At 38.7% G+C, this 27128-nt stretch overlaps 1 protein-coding gene across 4 annotated transcripts in view; it reads left to right on the forward strand.

Annotated features, from left to right (window-relative positions):
- The window catches only part of mypn.S (myopalladin S homeolog), an 84047-nt gene that overhangs the window by 13345 nt on the left and 43574 nt on the right, over positions 1-27128 (forward strand). The window contains exon 1 of one of the 4 annotated variants that reach the window (XM_041571003.1): positions 11009-11184. The exons of 2 other annotated variants lie outside the window; for them this stretch is intronic. The gene's annotated coding sequence lies outside the window, so the exon portion shown is untranslated. Of the gene's footprint in view, positions 1-11008; positions 11185-21207; positions 21227-27128 lie in introns of those variants that run through there. One more of the 4 variants, XM_041571004.1, reaches the window with a different exon arrangement.

Consider the following 27128-nt stretch of genomic DNA (forward strand, 5'->3'; position numbering starts at 1 on the left):
TTCAGATGGGTTTTTTTGCCTTCCTCTGGATCAACTGGCAGATAGGTAGTTAATAAACAAACAAAAAAAAAAAAAAGGTTGAACTCGATGGACATGTGTCTTTTTTCAACCTTACTTACTATGTTACTATGTTACTATGTTACTATGTTACTATGTTACTATGTTACTATGTTACTGTCTCTTTAAAAATACTTCGACCACATACTTCGGTAGTTTAAACCTACCGAGGTACAATGTTAGCCTATGGGGACCTTCCCCATTACTTTTCTAAGGTTTTTTTGATCGAAGCAAAATCCTTTGATCAATGGATTAAAATCGTTGATTTGAAGGATTTCATCGTTCAATTTTTCCTTCGATCGTTCGATCGTAGGATTTGCGGTAAATTCTTCAAATTCGATATCCGATATACTTTGAGGGTCGAATTTGAGGGTTTATTAATCCTCAATATTCGACCCTTAGTAAATGTGCCCCTAGATCTTGCAAAATTAGCCCTCAAATTTCAGTTTTTTATTGATTCTTGCATAGCATTGGGGCTCATTTATCAACTCTGGGCAAATTTGCTCGTGGGCAATAACCCATAGCAACCAATCAGTGCTTGCCTTTTTTCAGGCAGCTGCAGGTAGAACAATGAATGCAGCAATTTGATTGGTTGCCATGGGTAACTGCCCCATTTTCTAGCATCAGTTAAACAACCCTGAGTCTGCCTTTCTGTTTGGTTTCAATATCCCCAATGCAAAGTTGCACAAAAATCCTCTGTGTTACAAAATTTCTCCTTAGACCATTGATTCTATAAATCTCTCACTTATTTCACTGCAGTTGTTTGCTCTCTTCTCCTTCTGAGTGGCTGATTCTATGGGAGGACTATTTTCTGGATGAATGCTGTTTTGGGTTTACTTTTGAGAGGAAAGGTTTATGTAGTTCACTTATTTTGTAGATTTTATGTTCTATTCTGTTCTATCAGTCACTGCAACAAAGAAAGGCATTTTGAAATGAAGAAGTGTGTGACGCTTTTAGGAAGTGTGTTTAGAAGGAGATTGTTAAGACAGTAATAAAATCTCAGGGTGCTGAGAAGTTGAAATAGGATCTTAGGAGGTACAAAAATAGCACAACAAAGGGAGAAAGATTCAGTGGGTGCCTATACATGACCACAACAGAAAATTCAAGGGGCAGATTTAGCATAGAATCTAACTGGAGAAGACAGTTGAACAAAATTGCATTGAAAGTGTTAAATAAATATATTTATTTAATATATTAAAGCATTCATCAAAATGTGTTCAATTGAAATGCATTCATTTGAAATGGGTGTTAATGCTCAGCAGCAGTGGTATGAACTAAAAATGATCTTTATTGTTAATTTCCAGCACAATCATGTGCAGGATTTAAAAATGTGGGCAATTATTCTCTTTAAAGAAAGAAATCACAGACATAATAAAATCAGAATAGTTGCCAAATCAGCCCTTACATTTTACTGAGCCTATGGGACATAAGGAATAAATAGATAGTACAGGTATGGGATCCGTTATCCAGAAAATCATTATCCAGAAAGCTCCAAATTACGTAAAGGCCATGTGCCATAGACTTGGTTGGGAAAAAGGCAGTGATGTGCGTCTGCGGCCCTTTAGGAGCGCGTCCGTATTTTTTGACGCGAGTGCCTATGGCCGCTGATCGGTTCATCCAGTACCTGCATATATTTCTGTTTTATTTAAGAAAGATATTAAGTCTATATTAAACTGATTAGTACTGAAGCTTGAGAATGTTTGGCTGAACTTCTGATTCGGGATAAGAAAAGGATTCATACATTTATGGACCTCATAACTACTGTATATTCTGCATCTGATTCTATTTCAATTACTTGTTAACTTCCGGATGTTCTGAATGGAATGACATGTCCTTTGGAGATGACACAAGGCTCTGAAGCAGGGTTCACATTCCTTGAGTACAGGGGAAATGTAGTCAGTGAAGTGGAAAATCTAATAGTAGCCTGAGAGAGGCTGTCATGTCACTTAACTAAAACTTCAGAAACATTTGAACTTTTATCTAATTTGGCTTAGTGGTGAACACTAATATTGTATGATCTGTTGAGACTGACCAATTACATCTGTCATTGCAGAGTCCTTCCCACTGGTAACTACTGTCTTAGCCCCTCCAGCGGTGATATCTCTGCCCTTGTACCAACCTATTAGTCCTGGCTACTGGTGATCAGAAAAGGGGAGGGCAGGCATGGAATTATAAATTATTGTAGCAGGGTGTATTACACTGGGTTTGGGTTGATTTGGAGTTCTGGGTCTGCAATGAGTTTGTTTGTTCTCACTGTTTCTGGGTGTATTTCCTCCCACATTGAGGCAATAAACGTAATAAAACATCTTTGTATTACCTTCAACAAATTAACAGATATTTCTTTCAACCTTTAGATCACCCATAATATCTGTTGTTCCTGAACCAAGCAAGGCTCCTTAACAATCTATCTTTGTAGTCTCAGTTGCTTCCTGCAATTTATTATGAAACTATACTGTATATGTGTGTTGAATAATGGGAGAATACTTAGCAAGCACCTTCTGCTTGCTCCTTGCCTTATTCTCCTCATTGTAGAATTGTGTAAACCCTTCCTTGTCGATTTAACCACAAGGCAGTAAACACCACAGTTAATATCTAAGCATCTGATTGCAATGTGCCATCTGTAAAATTGTAGGCTGTTTTTCTCACGCTCCCAGTAAGCATTAAGGGTCTAAATATAGTCTTAGTTCAGGAATCACCTAATGCTCAGTTTACTGATGTCAAATAAATTCAGCTTAAATTGCTAAGTCTTATTGTATACAAAAGAACAGTAAGATTGAGTAGAACGAATGCTTAGAAATAAGTGAGGGCACAAAATAATTTATATATACTTTTAAATGTTCCAATAAAGATTTTGTAATTTAACCGTGAACTCAGGGCTGCTGCACCTGGGCCACCAACATCATTTGGTGAGTTTTAGCCTATATACCGTATATACTCGAGTATAAGCTGAGTTTTTCAGCCCCCAAAATATGCTGAAAAACTCTACCTCGGCTTATATTCGGGTCAAGCGCAAAAACAGTCGCCGGCATCTAAGAATAGTCGCCGGCACCTAAAAATAGTCACCAGCGCTAAGAATAGTCCCCGGCGTCCAAGAATAGTCGCCAGTGTCCAAGAATAGTCTCCAAGAATATTCGCCGGCGTCCAAGAATGGTCGCCGGCATCCAAAAACGAGACGCGGGCTCCTCCAATGGGAGCAGAAACCCTCAATTTTTTGATTGAAACTTACCAGAAGCTGCTTCATTTCTCACCCTAGGCTTATACTCGAGTCAATAAGCTTTCCCAGTTTTTGGAGGTAAAATTAGGTACCTCGGCTTATACTCGGGACGGCTTATACTCGAGTATATACGGTAGCAAATTTAAAGTAACTGCTGTATGTTTGAAGTTTGACCAGTTGAAGTGCAAGGGACTCGAGTCTTGAGTACCCGGGTCATAGTTTTCATCGGGTGTGTGTATATATATATATATATATATTTACTGTCCCAGTTGAACGCTTGTGTTGGATAAAATATGCATAGAACGAGTGCCAAAGTATTTCTGGATTAAAAACAGAAAATAAAATTCTGGCCCGACCTGCAGGCAAAACATCTGTAGCAGGTTGTGATATTAGCGTATCCCCATTTCTTCTGCCACCCACCTGGCGTCTGCTTATTTATACACTCACGAGTGCCTAGCCCATCTATGCTGGAAAGGTGCCGGTGCAACTATATAAATAAGACAACCCCAAGCAGCTAGTGGGTTGGTTGTGGGTTTATCAATAATGAATGCTTTCCAGGTCAGGACAGTGTTGGAAGAGAGTGGATTAGGGATTATGGTTGACTGCTTTTTTCCATCCCTCAGATCACTAGTTTTTATTATGCACCTTAGATGAAAAATGGCTGTTTGTTCACCAATCAGGGACGTATAAATAAACTGGCTAATGGGAACTGACCATCAGACCTTTAATTTGCTATAACTTTTGATTGAAGCAACCCCACAAAAAAGGCAGTACCTTATTTTAATCATCTCAAAGTGCAACATAACAATTTCCTTTTTATTTACATTCATTTTTATTATATTAAATAATCCTAAGGGATAATTTTAATAAAAATCTGGTATTTGAGAATATGGTTTATCCTCTCTCATAGTTGTTGGTCCTGGCCATATCTGTCTACTTTAGTAAGTACAGACTATTTTTTTTATTCCCTGTTTAATTTCTTCTGCTTGGAAGAAGTCCTTTTACAGGCCAACCAATTGTCCCCAGAGGCAGGGGGCAAGCAGAGTTTGCCACCAATCAGCCGCTAACTGACCTCTCGCTGTGCTGTTCTAAGTCCCACTACTGATGGGGCAGCATTTATTTCTATACTCCCTCCCCTCTGATGACATCAAAGAAGGGTCCGATCAGAGGTGGGTATATAAATCAGCACAGTGTGGGTCAAACATTTTTCAGCTGTACATCACTAGTATATGTCCATTGTTGCCCATAGTGGCTACTTTTTCCAACATACATCCAGTTTGCATAGATTAAAAGCCAGAGGCCTCAATTTACAATGGCCCTGAAGCTGGCGCAGGAGCGCTAAGGGGTGCAAAATCACGCCATTATAGGAGCAAGTCTTAACACTTGTAGGGACCCATATGTAGGGACCCATATGTTTAATGTGCCCCTATGGCTTTAAATCCCTACACTTCCTGATCTCCCTAGTTGCTGGGCAGATGCCCATGTAGCTAGTTGTAATTTGCATAGTAATGCTGTTGGCCAAGAGGTGTTGTGACCATATCCTGTCACACTTTGGTATAGTGAGGGAGAAGGGGTGGATCTTCCTCTTTGGTTTCTGGTTGCTGGCCCAGTTGGATGTTTCCAGGGAGCCTGGGGCAACAAGGCCCAGTAAAGTCACGTGCCCTAGAGGGACTAGTACCTGTAGAGAGATAAGTCGGGGAGCAGGGATCCTGTGAATGAGGCCGGCTAGAGATAGGATACTACCTGTAATAGTAGTCTCTAGGAGAGTAAGATAGGCAGGTTTAGTAGCAAGAGCAGTATACTATAGTATACTAGCTGGTTGGCTCTCTAGCTGTCCCTTTATTTATCTCCAACAAGAGCAATGTTAGCAGTTTAGTTCAGCAGATGTAGGGCCGCAGGTTGGACATTTTTTGCATATTCCCAAAATGTAATTATTATGCAGTATAATAGGGGCCCCTGGAGAAATGCATTTCTGCCTTCTACAATAGCAAATGCCACCATTAAATAATATTAAGATTATCAATTCCCCCACTGCCTATCATCCCTCATTTTAAGAGCATATTATAATAAACAGAAAGTAAAATTAGGTTGTTTTGTATATACGCTGCTCTATGCATTTGTTATAGCCAGTGCGCCCTCTACTGGAGTGATCCCATCTCAACGCAATATTCATTATACTGCAAAACGTACACAATCAAAGCCTTGAATTATGTGAAACTGAATATTTCTAATTTATTTTTTATAAAGGTTTTTTCTTTCACCAAAGAACATTATGAAAATGTAAATGTACAAATGCAGATGATCATTTTCCACAACCACAGAGCCTTGGTCTGGTAGTTTTATATATATTATATAGGGGTGTAATTATGTATGCTCCAATTATTCTCAGACCAGCACTCCCAATTTTAAGAATCAATTGTTTTATTGTTACATCGTATCAATGCCCGACGTTTCGGCCCCTGTTGGGACCTTTTTCAAGGATGATATATACAAGGATATATATATATATATATATAATAGGCTGAGACTGGAATATATATCATTCTTACAAAAGGCTTGCTGTGCTTAATATTTGTCTAAATGGCAACACCAGGTGAATGTAGGCATTTCAAGATGTAAACACTGCCGCTATCTTATTCTGACTGATACTCTCATATCCCATCAAAACAAATTCCTAGTGCAACTGAAGATGCTTTCTGCAACATTGGGAAGCACAGATTTTGAAGCTTTGTGTCACACAGAGACATCACTAGCGGTATAAATATTTTGGGCTGGAGCAACCACTTTGTGAAATGGATTAAGTCGGATTATCAGTACTAACACAGAAGGAAAGGGGATGCACTAGTGTGAATACTGATATCACCCAGGAATGTGCCAATGTGATATCTTTGCAAGATGAGACGCCTATGAGGTTGATTAATAAAATAACCCTTCAATGCTTTTAAAGCCATTTAAAATGTTGGTATCTCGTCATTGTTTATTTTAACTAATAGTTTAGTGTGTTGGCATAAGACAGGTTGTCCCTATAACATTTTCAGTGGGACAGTTGAGTATACTTTATATCCCTGGATTTGGGACGCTGCCTCCAGTCGCTCTGGAAATAAAGCTTTTCATGAAATGCTGAATAAAAATAATTTTTTTCTTTTAGTTTATACGTGTATATGTATTCTATTGGGTTGTTTTTTTGGAAGCATAAAGAAAAATGTAAAAGCTGAGACAAAAACCCAAGGAATATGGAAAACATAAAAAATATGGATAGTGAAGAACTTTCTAGCCAATCTAATCTTCCATTTACTGTATGAGGGTCTCCTATCTTGGGGGCAAATTTACTAAAGGGCGAAATGACTAACGCTGGTGAAAATTCACCAGCGTGATGTCATTTCAGTACTTCACCAATTTACTAACGGGCGCAGGCGTAAGTTTGCTAACGAAAGAGACTGACGCTGGCGCTCATTAACACTCAATCGCCAGGCGAATGGACGTAACTACGCAAATTCACTAAGATGCAGATTTTACTGAATGTTACCTCTTGCGCCAGACTTGCCTTCGCCACCTCAGACCAGGTGAAGTGCAATAGAGTAGATAGGACTTCCTAAAAATGTAATTGAAAAATTTTCTAAGTCCCAAAAAACGCTGGCGTCTTCCTTTTTTCAGTGTGATAGGCTGCAAAAGAGTGTACATTTCTTTTGGTGTAACTGGCTTCCCCCTACATTCCTAACATATGGAACATAAACTATACACTGGGCACATGTGTAGGGCATTATAACAACTCTATTTTTTTTTATTAAGTTTCCCTGGGCTTGTGTAATGTAATGTATTTGCTGCAACATATACGTCCATTTAACTTTAACTTCCTGCCATATGCAAATTAGCCAACGCTAGCGCAACTTCACTCTTGCCGAATTAACAATGGCGCAATTTAGCCAGCGTTCAGCGCCCTGAACGCAACTTCGCATGTTAGCGTTGTCTGAGCGAATTATCGCCTGGCGAATCGCCTGTGATGCCGTCACTGGCAAATTTTCGCCCTGAGTATGTGATCATAGAAACACAGTGGGGGCTCATTTATCAACACTGGGCAAATTTGCCCATTGGCTGTTAACTATAGCAACCAATCAGATTGCTGCATTCATATTCTTGCAGCTGGCTTTATAAAGCTAATCACTGATTGGTTGCTATAGGTAACAGCCCATAGGGAAAATTTGCCCAATGTTGATAAATGAGCCCCAGTGTGGTTGAAAAAAAATATATTTCTGCTGGGGTCAACCCTTCATTTACATACTTTATACATTTTTAGTTTCAAGCTAATACAGAGGGAGGCCAAAAACAAAACAGAAACCCAGATGAAGTGCTCTCAATTTACCTCAAAAAGGTCAACGAAAATCCTTGCTGGCTCCAGAACAGCAATCAGCCAAACCCTGGATCAACCGTCTCTTCCCTCTATGCCAGTTTAGAAATGCTTGTAAAGTTGCAAGCAGGTAATTAGTGCACATCTCATTATTTACATTCAGTTAACAAGTACACATTCTCTACCGTATAACAGATTTTCAAGTTAATGATGGGATCCTGTTATTTTTGGGAGGACTATCATCCACACAATATGTACAAAGCTGGTCTTCTTCCAAGGAAGATGATCCAGCAATCTAATAGGAGCTGTCCAATTCCCTTATTATCACTTGTGTAAGAGTAACGGACACTCCAAATGACTGCTAGGGGAGCTTACCAACATGATTTGGACATTGTGCACTTGGCATGATATCTAAAGCCTGTTGCATACCTTTTTGCTGGTCTAACAAATTCAGAACGTGCTCACTTTAATGCTGCATTTGGCCCATTACATTGCTTAATGATTCGTGATTTTTTTTCATTGTAGTGAATAGTATTCTGTTGGAGCCATAGTTAGCAAGTTGTAGGACCTCAAGGTTGTATCTATCTTCACAGAAGGAACATCGTGCATATGAATGCTTGCTATTTTAGACTTCATTGTAGACAGATAGCAGGGGACTTTTTACCTATAAAGTGGATCACCATACCAGAGGCCACTTCTTCAGACTAGAGCAATGAGGCAATGTAGGTGGTTCTTCACAGTGAGGACAGTGAGGTTGTAGAATGCACTGCCGGGTGATGTTGTGATGACTGATTCTGTTAATGTTTTTAAGAGTGGCTTGGATGATTTCTTGGACAGACATAATATCCAAGGTTATTGTGATACTAAGGAGTGTAAGGAGGGGTCAGTGGGAGTGTGTGTATGTATGAATGATGGGTTTCATTTGGACTTGATGGGCTTTGGTCTTTTTTCAACCCCGTCTAACTATGTAACTATGAATTGACACAGACTACATTGAATTTATATTGAATGGTGATGTTCTCAGCTCAACTAAATCCTAAGGAAAGACAAGGTTGGGATTGTTTTCTATGGAGAAAGGTGCTTGTGAGCAGACATATTGTTATTACTTTAAGTACATTAAAGGACATTATAGAGAGTCAGCAGGAGATTTTTATACTATAGAAAAGATTAATGACCCAGAGACTTATTCAGGAACTGAATTTTGACTTGAAGCATTGAAAGTGGCTCTTCACAGTAAGGGCAATGGATACATGCACCAAAAACGAAAAATTCCCCACAACATCATCAATTTACTAAAAGCAGAAGATGAGAATGAGTTTTGCAGAATTGATGTCACTATGGTGAATTATTTTTAATCTAACCCGTGTTCATTAAACAATGACTCATTGACACAGCTGAGATAGGGGCCCATCAGGACTGTGGACATTCAGTTCAGAATATGTCATTACTAATATGTCCACACATCATAGCACTATTCTATAGGCTTTGAATTTAACTTCCATGAATGCTAAGATTTCTATGGATCGTTTAGTCTAACCTTGGGAAGATGCTGATACTTACAGACATATTCTGTTTTTTTATGGCTTGGGGTTGGATTTATCCTATAAGCTGGTGTAGTGAATGCATTAGATATATATAAATTCAGTGTTTTTTTTTCACTTTAGTTCTAAATGTACAGGCTAATGTATGTATGGTTTTATTATCGAATATGTGTCATACTATGATGGTTTTATTTAAAATATATTTATTTTTACATGCTTTAATATAAAAAGAGTTGTTATCTAGGATTTCTTAATCTTCAGCTTCATACCCTAAAATGGGTCCCTGTGCTCCTCATAGTCAGAAATACAAAATTGCATTTAAATTGTTCCAGGCTTCTTTTTATCATTACTGTATGATGCTGGAACATGATTTCTAGGAATTTGAGAGGAAGGAGACAGGGGAACCAGTATGCTTAGTACCAGTAAGACTAAAAATGCTTTCTTAATGTGTGCAAAGGAAAAAGAGTAAATGTCTGGACATAGGCACAAGAACCTGGGGAGGGGGCAGGAGGACACTTTCCGGCCCAATCCAGGATTATGATATACAGTACATTTATTTTATATATTCTGCTCTAAATCATGGGTTTTTGGTGCCACAATAAAGCTTAGATCCATATGGTCCCCACACCTGGACATGGGTTGGTAATTAAAAAACATCTCACTAGGGTCCAGCTAGAGTAACTTGAACCCTAGCAAACCCAGAATTGGAGAGTTGCTGAACCAAAAATTAAATCATTACATAAATTAAGTGCAAAGTGCATATTACTGTCTACATAATACTGAAAGTTAATTTAAAGATAATCTTGCTTCCTTTAAAGAGATAGGTCATCGTTCACATCCATTGTAAGTAAGTGAGCTTGCAATCAAAACTCCCCATTACACACACTAGGGTAAATTCCATTAGGAGACATACTGATTGTATGTTTTTGGAGAAAACCAGAGCCCCCAGAGGAAACCTACAAGGAGCCCAGCAAAGGGGGAACCCTCCTTCCCTTTCCGCCACACCCACTGTTCCTTTCCCCTCTGCTGCCCTATGCTGGATGCTTTCTTGCTGATAGATTCCCCTGTAATTGCCCCCCCCCACAACATGGCGCTTCCGTCTATCTCTAGTTCCAACCTTGCCTTTAGTGTCCAGTAGAGTCCAGCAGCGGGTTGGGGACCCATGGGTTACCCGCAAAAAAAAAGGGTACCCTGCTGAATGAGTGTAGGATTTTCAGGTGGGGGTATAAATGCAGGTTCCCACTTTTGATGATGTCACTTCCACTTTGTAGCAACATCACTTCCTGTTTGATGGTGGTCGGCAGGTTGCAGGTCGGGTTACGGATAAGGCAGTTACGGTTAAATATGCGGGTCTGGGTCTTAGAAATTGGTTCCATGCAGGACTCTAGTGTCCGGTCCCTGGTCAGAACCCAAGTTCAATACTAAGCAGTAATTCTAACTTATGTGATGTTGTTCTATAGAAAAAAAATCATAAGCATTAGGGGAATTAATACAGTATAATGTTTTTACTGCTGGATTTGTTGTGCTAGTACCTCTTACTAGAGGGAATGGGGAAGGGAGTATTTTGCTAAGGTCGGCGTCATTGTAATTCTATTGGATAATTCTGTTTTGTCACCCCCGCTGAACAGCACACAACCCCCTGTACTGGGTTCTCTGGGAGCAACATATGCATTTGTTTATTTGTAAAGGGAATTGTGTAAAAAGAAGGAAGCCGGCGTGCAGTGGGCTTCCTCGCTGAGGCAAGCTATTACAGGAATGGAGTCCACTTGCCGAAAGGTTTTCCCATCCAATGAGGTGAAATGCTTTACAGGCACATGGTGCATAGAGCCCAAAATAACACACAACCTGCCACAGACAAATGCTGCTGCTTCAGTGATGACAGGTTGACTCAGCTTCACACAATCATTTTCCCTAAATTTCAGGATAACCCTTGTCGCCTTCACTAAAAAAGGATTGTTTTATTTTCATCTTGGACAATTCCATAGAAGAGACCGCAATCAGAGCCGGACACTGACGGCAATTTCTAGGTAATTATTCAAAGCATTACTGAAGTTTTTCTTCTAGTTTATTATAATTGGGCACAGCAAATTATCCTAGCATGCTGATACTTTCTTATACTTCTGTCTATTGGATACATGTGCTGGAAAGAACTCTGATCATCCTTTTCAGCCTATTCTGACATGTTCTCCTAGTAAGGTGTTTGAGGGTTAAACCTTGATATTAACGATGCTCATCTATGGTAACCCACCCGCCAGAGAGCTTCATCTAATATTTAAAATGAGTGTTTAAGGCAATAATGAGTGCAAATAGGGGTTGATGTTATAAAGACTTACTTTATACTGAGCTGTGTAAAATGACCCTGGCGATTATATTTAGCACGATGTGATTTGCACTGTAGATTAGAGTACACAACAGCTGCGGTGAAGTTGTATAGGAAAGGGCAACACTGCCCCCTTCCATCTCTATCAGACACTTGATTAGCAGCAGCAGATGCGTGGCCTGGATAATGCAGCTCTCAATAAAGTGGCAACTCTCATGGTTTAGTGATTTTATTACACCTACTATAATTAATCAGTTTTATTGGGTGGGTGGGTGGGTGGTTGTGTCTGTCTGTCTGTCTGTCTATCTATCTATCTGTCTATCATCTATCTATCTATCTATCTATCTATCTATCTATCTATCTATCTATCTATCTATCTATCTATCTATCTATCATTATCTATCTATCATTATCTATCTATCTATCTATCTATCTATCTATCTATCTATCTATCTATCTATCTATCTATCTATCTATCTATCTATCATTATCTATCTATCTATCTATCTATCTATCTATCTATCTATCTATCTATCTATCTATCTATCTATCTATTATCTATCTGTCTGTCTGTCTGTCTGTCTGTCTGTCTATCTATCTACTATCTATCTATCTATCTATCTATCTATCTATCTATCTATCTATCTATCTATCTTTTTGGTTTTCATCCACAAAGATTTGAAAAAAATGCATTGATCTGTGCCAATAAATTATCCAGATATAGGGCATAGGGTTCTGGCCAAAACATTAGTGCACATCACATGTTCTGCAGCTTCTTTGATTAATCGCAAGTGTTGTAACCACCTCTGTACGAAGATATTCTACAGGTATGGGACCTGTTATCCTGAATGCTCGGGACCTCTGGGTTTTTTGGATTTGGGGTCTTTCTATAATTTGGATCTCCATACCTTGAGCCTGGATAATGCAGCTCTCAATAAAGTGGCAACTCTCATGGTTTAGTGATTTTATTACAACTACTATAATCAGTTTTATTGGGTGGGTGGGTGGTTGTGTCTGTCTGTCTATCTATCTATCTATCTATCTATCTATCTATCTATCTATCTATCTATCTGTGTATTATCTATCTATCTATCTATCTATCTATCTATCTGTCTATTATCTATCTATCTATCTATCTATCTATCTATCTATCTATCTATCTATCTATTATCTATCTATATTTCTATCTATCTATCTATCTATCTATCTATCTATCTATCTATCTATCTATCTATCTATCTATCATTATCTATCTATCTATCTATCTATCTATCTATCTATCTATCTATCTATCTATCTATCTGTCTATTATCTATCTATCTATCTATCTATCTATCTATTATCTATCTATATTTCTATCTATCTATCTATCTATCTATCTATCTATCTATCTATCTATCTATCATTATCTATCTATCTATCTATCTATCTATCTATCTATCTATCTATCTATCTATCTATCTATCTATCTATCTATCATTATCTATCTATCTATCTATCTATCTATCTATCTATCTATCTATCTATCTATCTATCTATCTATCTATCTATCATTATCTATCTATCTATCTATCATTATCTATCTATCTATCTATCTATCTATCTATCTATCTATCTGTCTGTCTGTCTGTCTGTCTGTCTGTCTGTCTGTCTATCTGTCTGTCTGTCTGTCTGTCTGTCTGTCTGTCTGTCTGTCTATCTATCTATCTCTCTATCTGTCTATCATCATCTATCTATCTACTATCTATCTATCTATCTATCTATCTATCTATCTATCTATCTATCTATCTATCTATCTATCTATCTATCTATCTATCTATCTGTCTGTCTGTCTGTCTGTCTGTCTGTCTGTCTGTCTGTCTGTCTATCTACTATCTATCTGTCTGTCTGTCTGTCTGTCCATCTATCTATCTATCTATCTATCTATCTATCTATCTATCTATCTATCTATCTTTTTGGTTTTCATCCACAAAGATTTGATCTGTGCCAATAAATTATCCAGATAAAGGGCATAGGGTTCTGGCCAAAACATTAGTGCACATCACATGTTCTGCAGCTTCTTTGATTAATCGCAAGTGTTGTAAACACCTCTGTACGAAGATATTCTACAGGTATGGGACCTGTTATCCTGAATGCTCGGGACCTCTGGGTTTTTTGGATTTGGGGTCTTTCTATAATTTGGATCTCCATACCTTGAGCCTGTTAAAAAATAATTTAAACCCAATAGGATTCTTCTAGCTCTGGTAAGGATCTTAGTTAGACTAAGACTAAGGATCTCAGTTGGGATCAAGTACGAGGTACAGTTATATTATTACAGAGAAAAGGAAATCATGGAATTTTTTTATCAAAATGGACTACGGATCCAAATGGATCCTATACCTGTACTGGCTTTCACTATAATATATATTATATTGCCCTTGAGTTTCTCATCAATCAAGATAAAATGGCTTTTGCTTCGTTGATTTTTTCCAATGGAAAAAAACGAATCTCGCAGTCTGCATTCTTGAGGACAGATTTATCAAGGGTCGAAGTGAAAATTCTAATTTTAAATCAATTTCAATCGAATTTCGAGGTCATTTTAGTGTACTTCGACTAGGGAATAGTTTAGAAAATTCAAATATCTAAATTTATCATGTACTGTGTCTTTAAAAATTCAACGTCGACTATTCACTATCTAAAACCTGCCAAATTGCTGTTTTAGCCTATAGGGGACCTCCTAGAACCTATTTGGAGTCATTTGGTGGACTTCGAAAAATCATTTTCTAATTCAATCGAATACCATCCGAATTCGAATTGAACGATTGAATACAGCCTATTTACCCGAAGTTAAAAAAATACGATTTTTTTATATATTTCAGTTGGTCTTTTTTTATTCGAATTTCGAGGTGATGGGAGTTTAAAAAGACTCCCATCACCTCAAAATTCGACCCTTGATAAATCTGCCCTTAGTGTTTGTAGATTGTTTGTAATTTCAAAAACACTTTTGGACCTTATAATAATATTGCTGTTCTCCTTTTTAGTACAGTATATCAATTATATAGTATAAGGGTATAAAAGTAATAGACGAGGGGCATGTATGTATTTAGGAGGAACTGGGAGAGGGCATCAAATGGCAGGCCCCTAGCTTGCGTGTCATTCAGAATAAGTGAGACATGAGCATCAGAGTAGAGCACAGCACTGGAAGAATCAAGAGCAAATGATTTTGAAATTCGCTGGCGTCAAAAAAAAAAATGGACGCTGGCGTCAGTTTTTTGGAAGCTGACGCATTTTTGCCCAAAAAACTGACGCCGACGTAAAAAAAAACACCAGCGTCAAACACGAGACACCGGCACCGTTTCATGATTTTTTCACCGCAACTTTGCCCATCACTATTTAATATGGAACCGCAAGTAGAACTCTGGTAACTCTGGGTGATAAATGGGCAATGAGGGCCGAGGGCTCCGAGAAGGGGTAGGCGAAGGAAGAGGTACGTGCCAGGCTTCCCCCTCCATTCCTCCCTAGGCACATGCTTCTTCTGCCTACCCCTATTTCTGGTCCTGGTTATAACATTACTGAACTACATCCACAGTTGTGTTAGGGAGACCAGTAAAATAAACTCGCAGGTTATATCAATAAATAAATAAATAATGAGAGTCAAACCTTCTCATCATTGTAGAGTCTTATGGGGTTATGTAATAAATAGGGATGCACCGAATCCACTATTTAGGATTCGGCCGAACCCCTGAATCCTTCACGAAATATTTGGCCGAATACCGAACCGAATCCGAATTTGCAAATTAGGGGTGGGAAGGGAAAAACATTCTTTACTTCCTTGTTTTGTGACAAAAAGTCACGTGATTTCTCTCCCCGCCCCTAATCCGAATCCGAATCTGAATCCTGCTGAAAAAGGCCGAATCCCGAGCCGAATCCTGGATTTGGTGCATCCCTAGTAATAAATGGCACTAAAGGTGGCCATACATGGAGAGATCCGCTCGTTTGAGGTGGGCAATATTGGGTTGATCCGATCGTGGCCCAACGATCGGATCCTAACAGTCGGATCGCGGGACCGCATCAACGAACAGATGCGGCCGCGATCCAACGGGATTTTTAGTCCCTTCCGATCGAGATCTGCCCGACTTTCGGCCAGATCTCGATCGGGGAAGCCCGTCGGGGGGCCCCATACACGGGCCAATAAGCTGCCGACTCAGTCTGTCGGCAGCTTTTATCGGCCTGTGTATGTCCACCTTAAGTTTGCCATGGGACAGTAACCCATAGCAACCAATCAGCACATAGAATTTACTAGTCATCTGTTCAAAGCATTTTATTGGTTGCCATAAGTTATTGCTCTTGGGCAAACTTAGTGCCTTATATTACATATGAGGGTTAGTCTAAACATTGTAACTACCGAAAAAAGGAGGTAAGGCAAGAGAATAAGAATTAAGAGTTATTGACAGGTATATGGCCTATTTTGGATATTATTTGATAAACTGGGCCAGTTAAGACGGTGGTTATGGTTCTCCAAGTAAATGATAGGTGATTTGGGTGACCACTGGAGGACTGTTGCTTTCAGAGCATAGAGAGAAAGCAGGCTTAGTAGAATATATTGAAAATTCTAGATGATTTTAAGATATAGGATATATTTAGTATTATTAAACTGCAGGAAGGGTGCTAATAGCATTACTGTGCCAACGGCTCGTTTCCAACTGAATGTTGGCAAGTTCTTGGCATGCTGCATTATAGTGGCAGTGTGCATAGTATTCATAGACTGGGGGTTTACTATAGAATGTCCACAAATAGATCACCTTGGACATCAAAGCTGCTTCTTATTCCTAGAGAACAAGGTTACATCTTCGGGTGGGATAATTAAAGGGAAACAGAGAAAACCAAGACCTGCCCTTGTGCCCCGGGACTAATTCGTTTACAGAGTAATAAATATACATATATCAGTTATGTAAACAAAAGGTGTAATTCTGTATAATAAATTGTAAAACAATATAGTAGTAAGTAAGACTTTTCCTTTAATTTTGGGCTCTTTGGGCTTGGCAAAAGATGAGAAAAACTGGAGTCGAAATGCATTGGAGTCGATGGGAAGTAGAAGGCATTTTAACTCTGCAATAGCATATACATTGCCTTACGTAGAGACGCCCCTTTCCATTATGCTGCAACTGTTCTTCATGGAAAAAATTGGTTCCCATGTTGCCAATTTTTTCCAAACTTGGCATCAAGACCACTGGGATACCGGGAAAAAAACCAGTTGGCCCCAGTTCTGCTAGTCCCCACTCACTGCTCACAGCCTTCCTTCCTGCTGGGACAAACCTCATTAAATTAATTTTCCAAATGGAAAGGAGAGAATTTGAGATTCTTTGATAGCCTGTCTATCTATCTATTTGAAGATGGTTGACTGCAAAGCGTGCTTTATAATAGGAGGTGATGTCACCCGCACCCCTAAGTCTCTGGGATGGAATGTGACAGAGACACATGAGCCGTCTGTGTCATATCCAGGGGAATCTTTCTGAGACTTTGTGTTGGCAGAGGTGTTCCTCGCAGAGAAGTCTAATTCCACTTTGACAGGGATCACATTTTACTGCCCAGTGAAATTTAGTAGCATGAATTGTTTCATCTGTCGCAATTTTTCATCTTTGCCTTCGCTCAGTTGTCATATATAGTATATTTTCCAGTTTCTGTTTGATTTATTCCAGTTTTGGTAACTTTTGTTCTGTTTAAAGTACATTATATCAAGTGACTTGTAGACTTTGCTGGTTAGTTACTCAAGGCATTTGTAATATACTTGGGCGTTTACAAACAGTCTGCAGAGGCGAACGTCTGCATAGAGTGATCAGACTTGCATGCTCAAACAAGCAATTGCTATCGGAATTTACATTTAGTAGATTAACTATTGCTACTGAGATTCGGGTCACTTTACATCTCCTGTCTCATATTGTTGTGAAAAAATTGTACTTATCAGAATAAACATGGATAGAAATAACAAGAATAGACTCAAGGGGTTGATACTGTATGTGTCAGTATTGCTAACAAAGTCCTGACCTACACCAGAAAAAAAACGCCAGAAAAATCATGCATGTACTTCTGTCATTGCCAATATTCTGGTACACATATATTATCACCTATTATCACATCTATGCCACGTCAGTTGTCTCGCAAGGTTTACTAAAGATTATCTTTAGAATATCTATAGAAATAAGTCAAATCAACTGGACTTTCTGTGTTTTTTTTCTTAAAGATGTTTCACTAGTCATTCAACTGGCTTTCTTAATTCAGAATGACTTGTAAATAAGATATTTCGGGAATAAATACTCTGCAATGTTGCTCCAATCAGCATAATCTGTTTATCATAATCAGCAAGGATGTAATGAAGTTAGGTGTTGATTGTATTAGCGTGATCTGAGCTTTGAGGTTTTATTAAAGAGTTGGAACATCTCAGAGGGGCCCTGAAGACGTGTGGGTATCCAGATTGGGCCTTTGTGAAAACTGGTAGAAAGAGAAGCAATAACATCAAGACTACCGGTGAAGGTGGAAAACAGGACAGGAGAAAGAACTTGGTCCTTCCATATGTAGCTGGTGGTGTCAGAAAAACTTAGAAAGTTTTTTAATAAAGACTACCTCTGGGAGCACCTGGATAACACCTGAACTGGGAACTGGCATTTATATAACAGTGTAACAAACTGTAACCTACAGCACTTTAATACCCCTCTGAATTGTGTCTGTATGTTACCCTCCTATTTAGACTGGAAGCCCTACGGGGTAGGGTCCTCTAGCCTTTTGTTTCCTTGACACTGAGCACTTAATCTGTATTGTAATTATATTTTATATTTATGTGAAGTGTATTCCTAATAATGCACTTATTGTTACTTTTTGTTTCAATGACCACTTATTTGTTACTACTAATTTATTGTTTTGCTGTACAGTGCTTTGCCCTCAAGGAGCGCTATACAAATAAAAATATACATACATACATACATACATACAATAAACACCACATCCCTGTCTGCTTTAAACCCAGCAACATACTGAGGCAGCAACTGGTTCACCCAAAAGACCCAGTCCCAAAGCGTAAGAAGAGTAACTGTGTATGCAGTGCAGTGAGGAGTGCTCTGATTTGTATGTGGGAGAAACCAAACAACAGTTACACCAGCATATGGTGCAACACAGAAGAGCCAGCTCCTCTGGTCAGGACTCAGCTGTGTACCTACATCTAAAACAAAAAGGACACACGTTTGAAGACTGCCAAGTCCAGATTCTAGACTGGGAGAGCGACTGGTTCAAAAGAGGTGTTAAAGAAGCCATATATGTAAAGACTGAAAGACCAAGTTTGACTAGAGGCGGGGGGTGCAACATCTATTTGTCTGCCACATACAATGCTGTTTTGACACCTCTCCCTGGAAGGTTTAATAACACCTCAAAACTCCAATCATGCTAATACAATCAACACCTAACTTCATGACATCCTTGCTGATTATGATAAACCGATTATGCTGATTGGATCAACATTTCAGAATATTTATTCCCAAAAGATCTTCCCAAAAGATTTTATTTACAAGTTATTCTGAACTGATTCACTTGGATGACTGGTGAAACGTCTGAAAAAAAACACAGTTGATTGGACTTATTTCTACAGATATACCATAACCTGGATGAATGAGAATCTTCACAAACATTATCTCCTGAATTGTTGCCAAATATAGACAAAATTGTCACCAATTTTCATCGCCACGCAGAGAGTGGAGCTATGCGAAACAATGACAGAATTTATATAGTTAAAGAGTAGTAAAGTCAGTTACTTTTAGCATAAATAGTGATTGCGCTGGGGAAGAATGATACACTATTGTATTATTAGTGAATTCATTAAGAATAATTAATATGGTAAAATAATGTATTCCTGAGATTCCTGATATTACTTAATTGGTCATAAGTATATTTAATAATGCATTCATAAATTGGTAATAAATAATATTTTATCTAAACTCATTCATATATATATTTTCATTTGTGTGGTCATTGACAGTGCCAAAAAAATCCACAAGATTTATATCAGTTTAGGCAGTTAATCTAAATCAGTGCCAAAAAACGCAACTCGCCAGAAATAACATTGAAATCAAGTGCTACGCATGTGCAATTAATGCCACTTATCACAAGACAAATGTGTTCGATTGCATTGCAAACATACAAGCTGTGTTAATTCTGTTGCAAGAATATTTGGGCGATGGGATTTAGACAATTTTTACTAACTTTAGTAAACAGACCCCATAATCTAATTTAAATTGTAGGCTCCAAAATGTATTACTCTGCATTTATCTACAGTCGATGTCATATCCACAAATATAAAGTTCGCAAGGATCGACCAAGACTGCAGGTTAACTGCTCAAGCTTTAGTGTTTATTGTTTAACACAACATGTTTCGAGTCTCGTGGGACTCTTTGTCAAGTGTGTACACTTGACAAAGGGTCCCACGAGACTCGAAACATGTTGTGTTAAACAATAAACACTAAAGCTTGAGCAGTTAACCTGCAGTCTTGGTCGATCCTTGCAAACTTTATATTCGTGGATATATTCAGCAGCACACACGGCGGAGGTGCATCACAAGGTTTCGACTTAAAGTTGTTTCGCAGTTTGTTTGAGGTAACAGCACCATTTCTTTTTTGAAGTCGATGTCATATGTTTAGACAGAAAACAACTTGATTCAAAAGCTCCAAACAGTTTAATTTTATCTCCAAAAACATTGTTGTTGATGTTGTTGTTTCTGTCATTAAAAAATAAAAAATAGGCCATCACAGCAATATAAGACATCCCTGTGGAATCGATTTGTGTTTTAGAATTTATAAAATGTATGTTCTGTGCTTTTAGAATTTGTGATATTACATGGTTGTGAAATTACATTACGGGCTGACAGTTACAATATTAAAGGAGAAGGAAAGGCTTGCGGCACTTGGAGGTGCCAAATGTTAGCCACCCCAAGTGATTGCAGTTACTTACCTGAAACCCCACAGCCACGCGAAGAAGGAGGAAGACGGAAGAAGATCGCTCTGTGGTGCTCACTGGTATAACCCCGGGCCGGTGCAGTTTTCTGCTGATAGGAGTACCGGCCGGGGTTATACCAGTGAGCATTACAGAGCGATCTTCTTCCGTCTTCCTCCTTCTTTGCGCGGCTTAATCTAAAACTTTATCAAAAAAGTCGGCTATTTCATTCAACTGCGCATGCGTTTGCCCTGGGAAATTTGAAGACAGAAGAAGACGGAAGTGGATCGCTCTGTGGTGCTCACTGGTATAACCCCAGGCCGGTGCAGTTTTCTGCTAGTAGGAGCACCGGGCCGTGGTTTCAGGTAAGTAACTACAATCACTTGGGGATGCCTAACATTTGGCACCCCAAGTGCTGCAAGACTTTCCTTCTCATTTAAGGACAGTTACAAAGTTAAGGAAAGCAGCTATTAGTGAGCGATGACTAATACATGGTGCTTGGCTTTGAAACTAACAGGTACCCACAGGTATAATGAAGACCTCCATATGCACAAAATAAATACCAGCAAAATTCTGTAAATCTTATTTTTATTAAAATCCACATGACTCCTGGACCTTAACATTTACATATTTTTTTTTAACTAGGACAAGATAAAGACAGTGGGAAACATTTTTTTAAAGCTTTCTAAAAAATCTCCAAAATGTGTCAAAGGTGCAGAAGCCTACAACTGAGCCGTTGATTGGCGAGACAGAGCATGCATGGTTTAAATGCCTTCTGTCCTTGAGTAGCTTTACATGTGAGTGAAAGAATGCATGGAAGGTATTTTAACCTCAGTTATCACATTCAGTGACCCACTGGCTCGGTTTAAACCTATTACATGGCAAAACTATGTTTGGTTGGTAATGGTTGAATATAGTAAGGCAACATATTGGAGGTGGAAGAGTGAAAAGGTGCCAAATGAATTCCAGAACTTTACATAAAATCTGAGCCTTATTGAGACAAAGATACTATATGTTTTTGGTGGATAATGAATCTTAAAGGGTGGTTCACCTTTAATTTAACTTTTAGTATGTTATAGAATGGACAATTCTAAGCAGCTTTTCAACTGGTCTTCATTATTTATTTTATATAGTTAAGTCCTTTAATGTCCGTTCAATAAACAGTGTCTGTATCTTCAAGCGCTTCTTTTGGGTACTGTCCCATTAAACAGGATACTCACTCCAAATCCTCTTCGGATGCTTTAGAGTTTTCTTCAGGCGAGTCCAGCACATTCACACATACAGTGTGACTACCAGCCTCTTTGGATGCTCAGATAGGAACCTCCTTCTGGTTGTTCCTTCAGCCTGTATTCCATTCACACTCTCTGTCCCTCCAGGCACAATATCTGGCTTCTCTGTGCCAGCCTGATCCAAATGAATTCTTTTGGTTGAGCCTCTCAACTCTCTGGGCTCACCAGCAGCTCTCTGGTCTCTTTCTCTGTCCACCATGTGGTTCTCTATGCCAGGCTTTTCTCTTCTGCCAGAATCTGCGACTTCCTCTTCCTGCCAGCCACTCACTAGCTGCTGTGTCACTTCCTGCTGCACTGAGATCACTGAACAGCTCGTTGCTAGGTAACAGCTTACAGCACAGACAGGCTCTGTGCTTGATCTCTTACAGGGATAAGTGCAAAGATTTTGCACTAATTCCCTACATTTGCTTATAATTCAGTTTGCAGACAGCCAATCACTGAAACTATATCACTCACTGTGTCCTCTATTTTCAGATTGATATCATAATAATAATACTATAGTGGAGTAACTGCCATACAGAAGACCCCATGGCCAGGGTCAGATTCCTGTGTTCGCCGCCCCGAGGCCACTTCACAACGCTGGGTCCTAGTGCCTGGCAACGGCAACGTTGCAGGGCCCTAGTGCCCATCATTTTTGTGAGCAACCCCCTGCAGAAGCATGCGGGGTTGCGTTGAAATTGGATGATTAATGCCTGTTAGAATCCGGCTGGGCAGCACGCCGAACCTACCGTCTTGCCGCCCTAGTCCAGGGCCTTTGTGGCCTCACCACAAATCCGGGCCTGCCCATGGTTTTGAGGAGGGATCTGGAAGAGGAGGGCCCAGTATGTGCTGTATGAAGCCATCTTGTATCTGTGCCTGCCTTGCTACTTTTCTTGCTCATCTTACTGTTTTCCCCAGTGTGGCAGCAGGTCACCTTGGATAGTGGGGGCCTGAAAATTTTTCTGGTAGGAGTGTCTGGGTGATACATGGTATGCCACTGAATACAGCACTGTGTAAAGTAGTGGCTCATATTAAAATTAACTTTTAATATATTCTAGTAATCTAAGAAAATACACATTGAATTAATTAAATCCCCTGCCTTTTTATTCAGCCTAAAGTTTAAAATGCTTTTGGATGAGGCCTCAGCAATAAATCAGATTAATTTAGAGTATAGAAATTTTTAAATGATTTTTCTTTTTTTTTCCTTTTCAGACACCCAGTTTATTTGCCATTTAAACAAGCCCAGTAACTTTAGCAAGTAGAACCCTAGAAACCATTCCAAACTGTAAAACTGAAAATTACATAAATCTAACAAAACTAAGAGACCGCAATGAATTAAAAAAACTAAAGGCCAATTACAAATTGTCTTATAACATAATCTATTGCCTACATGTTACTATAAATACATTTTTAGAAGAACTGCCCTTTGAGCCGTCATTAAAGAAGAAATAGTAACTGAATAGAATGTCCTTTCTGGGATAATAAGAAAGCTCTAATGTGAAAGATCTAGAAAGAAATGGCAGAGAGCTAATGTGTGTCTGTTTCTTCAATTATGGCTCATTGAGTGACAGTGACACAAGAGAGTCACCACCTGTTTTACGTGTACTAATTAAAGATTTTCTGCTGGAAGTAGAAAAGTTATTAGTGAAAGTGAATTTTTACTGGCTGGGGGTACTGTGTGGATCTATTAAACTATCAACATTAGCTTTCTTATGCTTGGAATATTACTTTTTTTCTTATTTCTAACCCCAACAGGAAGATACCAGCGATTCGGTTATTTGGCAATGCCACCAACTGGCAGGGCAAAACATACTGAAATACCTACATTCAACATTATTCCTTAAATACCATAGAGAACCTTTGGTTCATTATGCAACTTTGGAGGCTTACTGCTGTCTGGAATGTGCCCCCAACCCTGGGGTCAGAGTCAGAAACTAAAGCATTGCAAGACAGATTTAGCTTTTTAAAAGAGAATTATATGTTCTAAAATGTATAAACTTTAACAATTTGGTTTATTGTAATTTATATCCTAAGAATTGACCTTATTATATCTTATTAAACTGACATATACATATCTTACACATACGGTTATGGGATCCGTTATCATCATCATCATTTATTTATATAGCGCCGACAAGCTATGCATTGTTTTACCTTAATTATAACAAACAGGGAATAAATGGTGGATAACAAGCAAGAGTTTACAGAGTATAATAGGATTAGAGGGCCCTACAAATTAGAGATTACAAACTAAAGGTTAGGGTACAATTGAGACATTAGGATTTTAGAAACAATTTTGTGATTTATGATACAGCAATGATTGATTAATTAAGGTACATTGAATAAGCTTCTTTAAACAGGTGGGTCATAAGGAGCGTTTGAAAGTTTGGGAAGAAGGAGAAAGTCTGACTGGTCGAGGCAGAGAGAAAAGCAGAAGCCAGAGAGAAGTCTTGTAGATGAGAATGGGCAGAAGTGATGTGAGGAGAAGTGAGGCGAAGGTCAGAAGCAGAGCTAAGGTTGCGTGAACGAGAGTATTTGGAGATCAGATGAAATATAGGGAGGGGCTTTATTGTTAAGGGCCTTGAATGTGAGTCCATTATCTGGAAAGCTCTGAATTATGGGAAGGTCATTTCCCATAGACTCCATGTTCCACATTTTTAAAATGATTTCCTTTTTTCTCTGTATTAATAAAAAAGTACAGGTATGGGACCTGTTATCCAGAATGGTCAGGACTTGGGGTTTTACGGATAAGGGATCTTTCCATAATTTTGATCTTCATACCTTAACTCTAACAGAAAATCATGTAAATATTAAATAAACCAAATAGGCTGGTTCTGCTTCCAATAAGGATTAATTATATCTTAGTTGGGATCAAGTACAATGTACTGTTTTATTATTACAGAGAAAAAGGAAATCATTTTGAAAAATTTGGATTATTTGATTGTAATGGAGTCTATGGGAGACAGCTTTTCCGTAATTCTGAGCTTGTACTTGATCCCAGGAAAAGGGCTTATGATACAGTATATGAAACCGTGTTTTTTGCATGATATATTTTTAAAAAGATCTGTAATGTTCAGGAGTTTTTAACTGGGGTAATTTAACCTGCTGTGTTACATTTGTTGTTGAAGAACAACTCAACCATACCCAGACAGCCTTTGGCTGTGCATTTCAAATATCTAAATTAAGCTTGCTGATGTGTATATGGGTGTGTATATCAGAGCTAGATCAAGGCATCCTAGACAAGGGTAGAAATTAGGGATGCACCGAATCCAGGTTTCGGTTCGGGATTCGGCCAAAATTCGGCCTTTTTCAGCAGGATTCGGATTCGGCCGAATCCTTCTGCCTGGCCGAACCGAATCGGAATCCTAATTTGCATGCAAATTAGGGGCGGGGAGGGAAATCGTGTGACTTTTTGCCACAAAACAATGAGGTAAAACGGTTTTCCCCTTCCCACCCCTAATTTGCATATGCAAATTAGGATCCGGATTTGGTTCGGTATTCTGCGGAATCTTTCGCAAAGGATTCGGGTGAATCCAAAATATTTGATTCGGTGCATCCCTAGTAGAAATCTCTGCTCCTCCCCCCCAATTGCACTACACCATTACCTTTCTGGAAGACCTAGTGACAAAATCCAACTTACATAGGATAGTAGGGGGAAAGAACTTTGTCTTATTGAGCATGTCATGAACATCAGTCAATGGCTGAGCTGTGATGGATACGGTTTTCAGTTGGATTATTTAGCAGGATTATCTATTTTGGAGGGTCACTGTATTATTGCTGAAATACTGTATATACTGATGCATTTTTTCTCTGTGGAGTAAACCACAGAACCAATCACTAGTGATGGGCGAATCTGTCCCGTTTCGCTGAAAAATTTGTGAATTTCTCGCAAAAAATTCATGAAACATGTGAATTTTGATGCCCATGTAAATTTTGACGCCGGCATTAATGTCAATGGGTGTCCGAATTTTCGTAATTTTATTCGCTGCTGGTGAAACGCGGAATTCACAGCAAATTCGTGCCTAGTGAATTATTAGCCCATCACTACCAATTACATTTAGAAAATGCCCAGTATAGTGGCTCAGTAGCATTTCTGCTTTCAATACTAGGCCCTTGAGTTCAATTCTGGCTTGGGTACTATGTGCAAGAAAGTTGTATATTGTCTGCATGGGTTTCTGGCCACACTCTAGTAACATACACTTATGTCTGTTGGCTCCTAGTAAAAGTTGATCCTACTATGAGGAAATGTAAAAGTTACCTTAGACTGTAAGCTCCACTGAGGCTGTGTTGCCATACTTAATACATTTACATTATGCAAGTCTTGTTGTTTTTCTCAGACTACTGAAACAGGAATTTTGCACTTTTTTACAATATAAGCCTCGAAATGTGGGAACGAAGGGTATTCAGTAAACGTTAGAAGTTACAATTGCATTGAATGAATCATTGAAGGTAGTGGGCTTAGTAAGAGATTGTTTTGGCATTATACAGAGCAGGCATGATAAGCATGCAAATGTTTTCTCTCTTGCCTTGGCAGAGTAATGACTTAGTAGATTGCATTACCTCTTGCTGGATAATTTTAAGGGTATGCTGCACTTTACTAAGCAACACAAGAAGAACATGTTAGATATACAGCAGACATAAATAAGAGGGTCCCAAAATCATATCCTCATGCACTACAGTTTTGTGCCTAGCTGTAGAGTACACTATTTGTGCTTTGCTATTAGATGATGGTCCTCGTGATGAATCTAAAACTGCATAGTACTATAGGCAATACTTGCCCCAGTCCACTTGCCTTGTAACATGGGAAGAATAAATAATGTAGAAAATGAAGATTTCACTGGAGAGCTGATTTAGTGAAGCAGTGAAGACGTTTATCACTACATGTTTCGGACCTCTAGGGTCCTTCTTCTGGTGCAGTTAGAATAAATAATAAGCATGGGACACTTTTGCAGACTCAGTAATTACTATAAATAATACAGAAGAACTTCAAATATATGTTGAAATATAATCTGAATTTTGTCAATGTCAGAGGTTAGTATGTGGCAAATATCAGTGTATAGTGGTACAGTGGTACAAAGCACTGCAATTTACATTTGCTAAGCTACACTTGCCTTTCATAGATACATGCTAGATAATTTTTCTAGAGTTTCACAGTTTATCAGGGTTTTGTTAGGCACTGACACATTCTTTTTCCCCATTAAAACAAACGGTGCAGAGACAGATGGGAACTGTGCTCCACTTAGTCAGTAATGTGGTTTAGCCTAAAATATAAATATATTAGATGCCTTGTGCATTTTTTACAGTTATAATAATGAATTGAAGATTATTTTTATGCCATTCTTTTTAGCTTATACATAAAAACAGCATGTAGAGGAATGTGGTAAAACAGTGTTGGATAACATTTGGAGCTAGCAGGTATATTCATATTATT

Source organism: Xenopus laevis, chromosome 7S (genome assembly GCF_017654675.1).
Source record: "Xenopus laevis strain J_2021 chromosome 7S, Xenopus_laevis_v10.1, whole genome shotgun sequence".
NCBI classification, from domain to species: Eukaryota; Metazoa; Chordata; class Amphibia; order Anura; family Pipidae; genus Xenopus; species Xenopus laevis.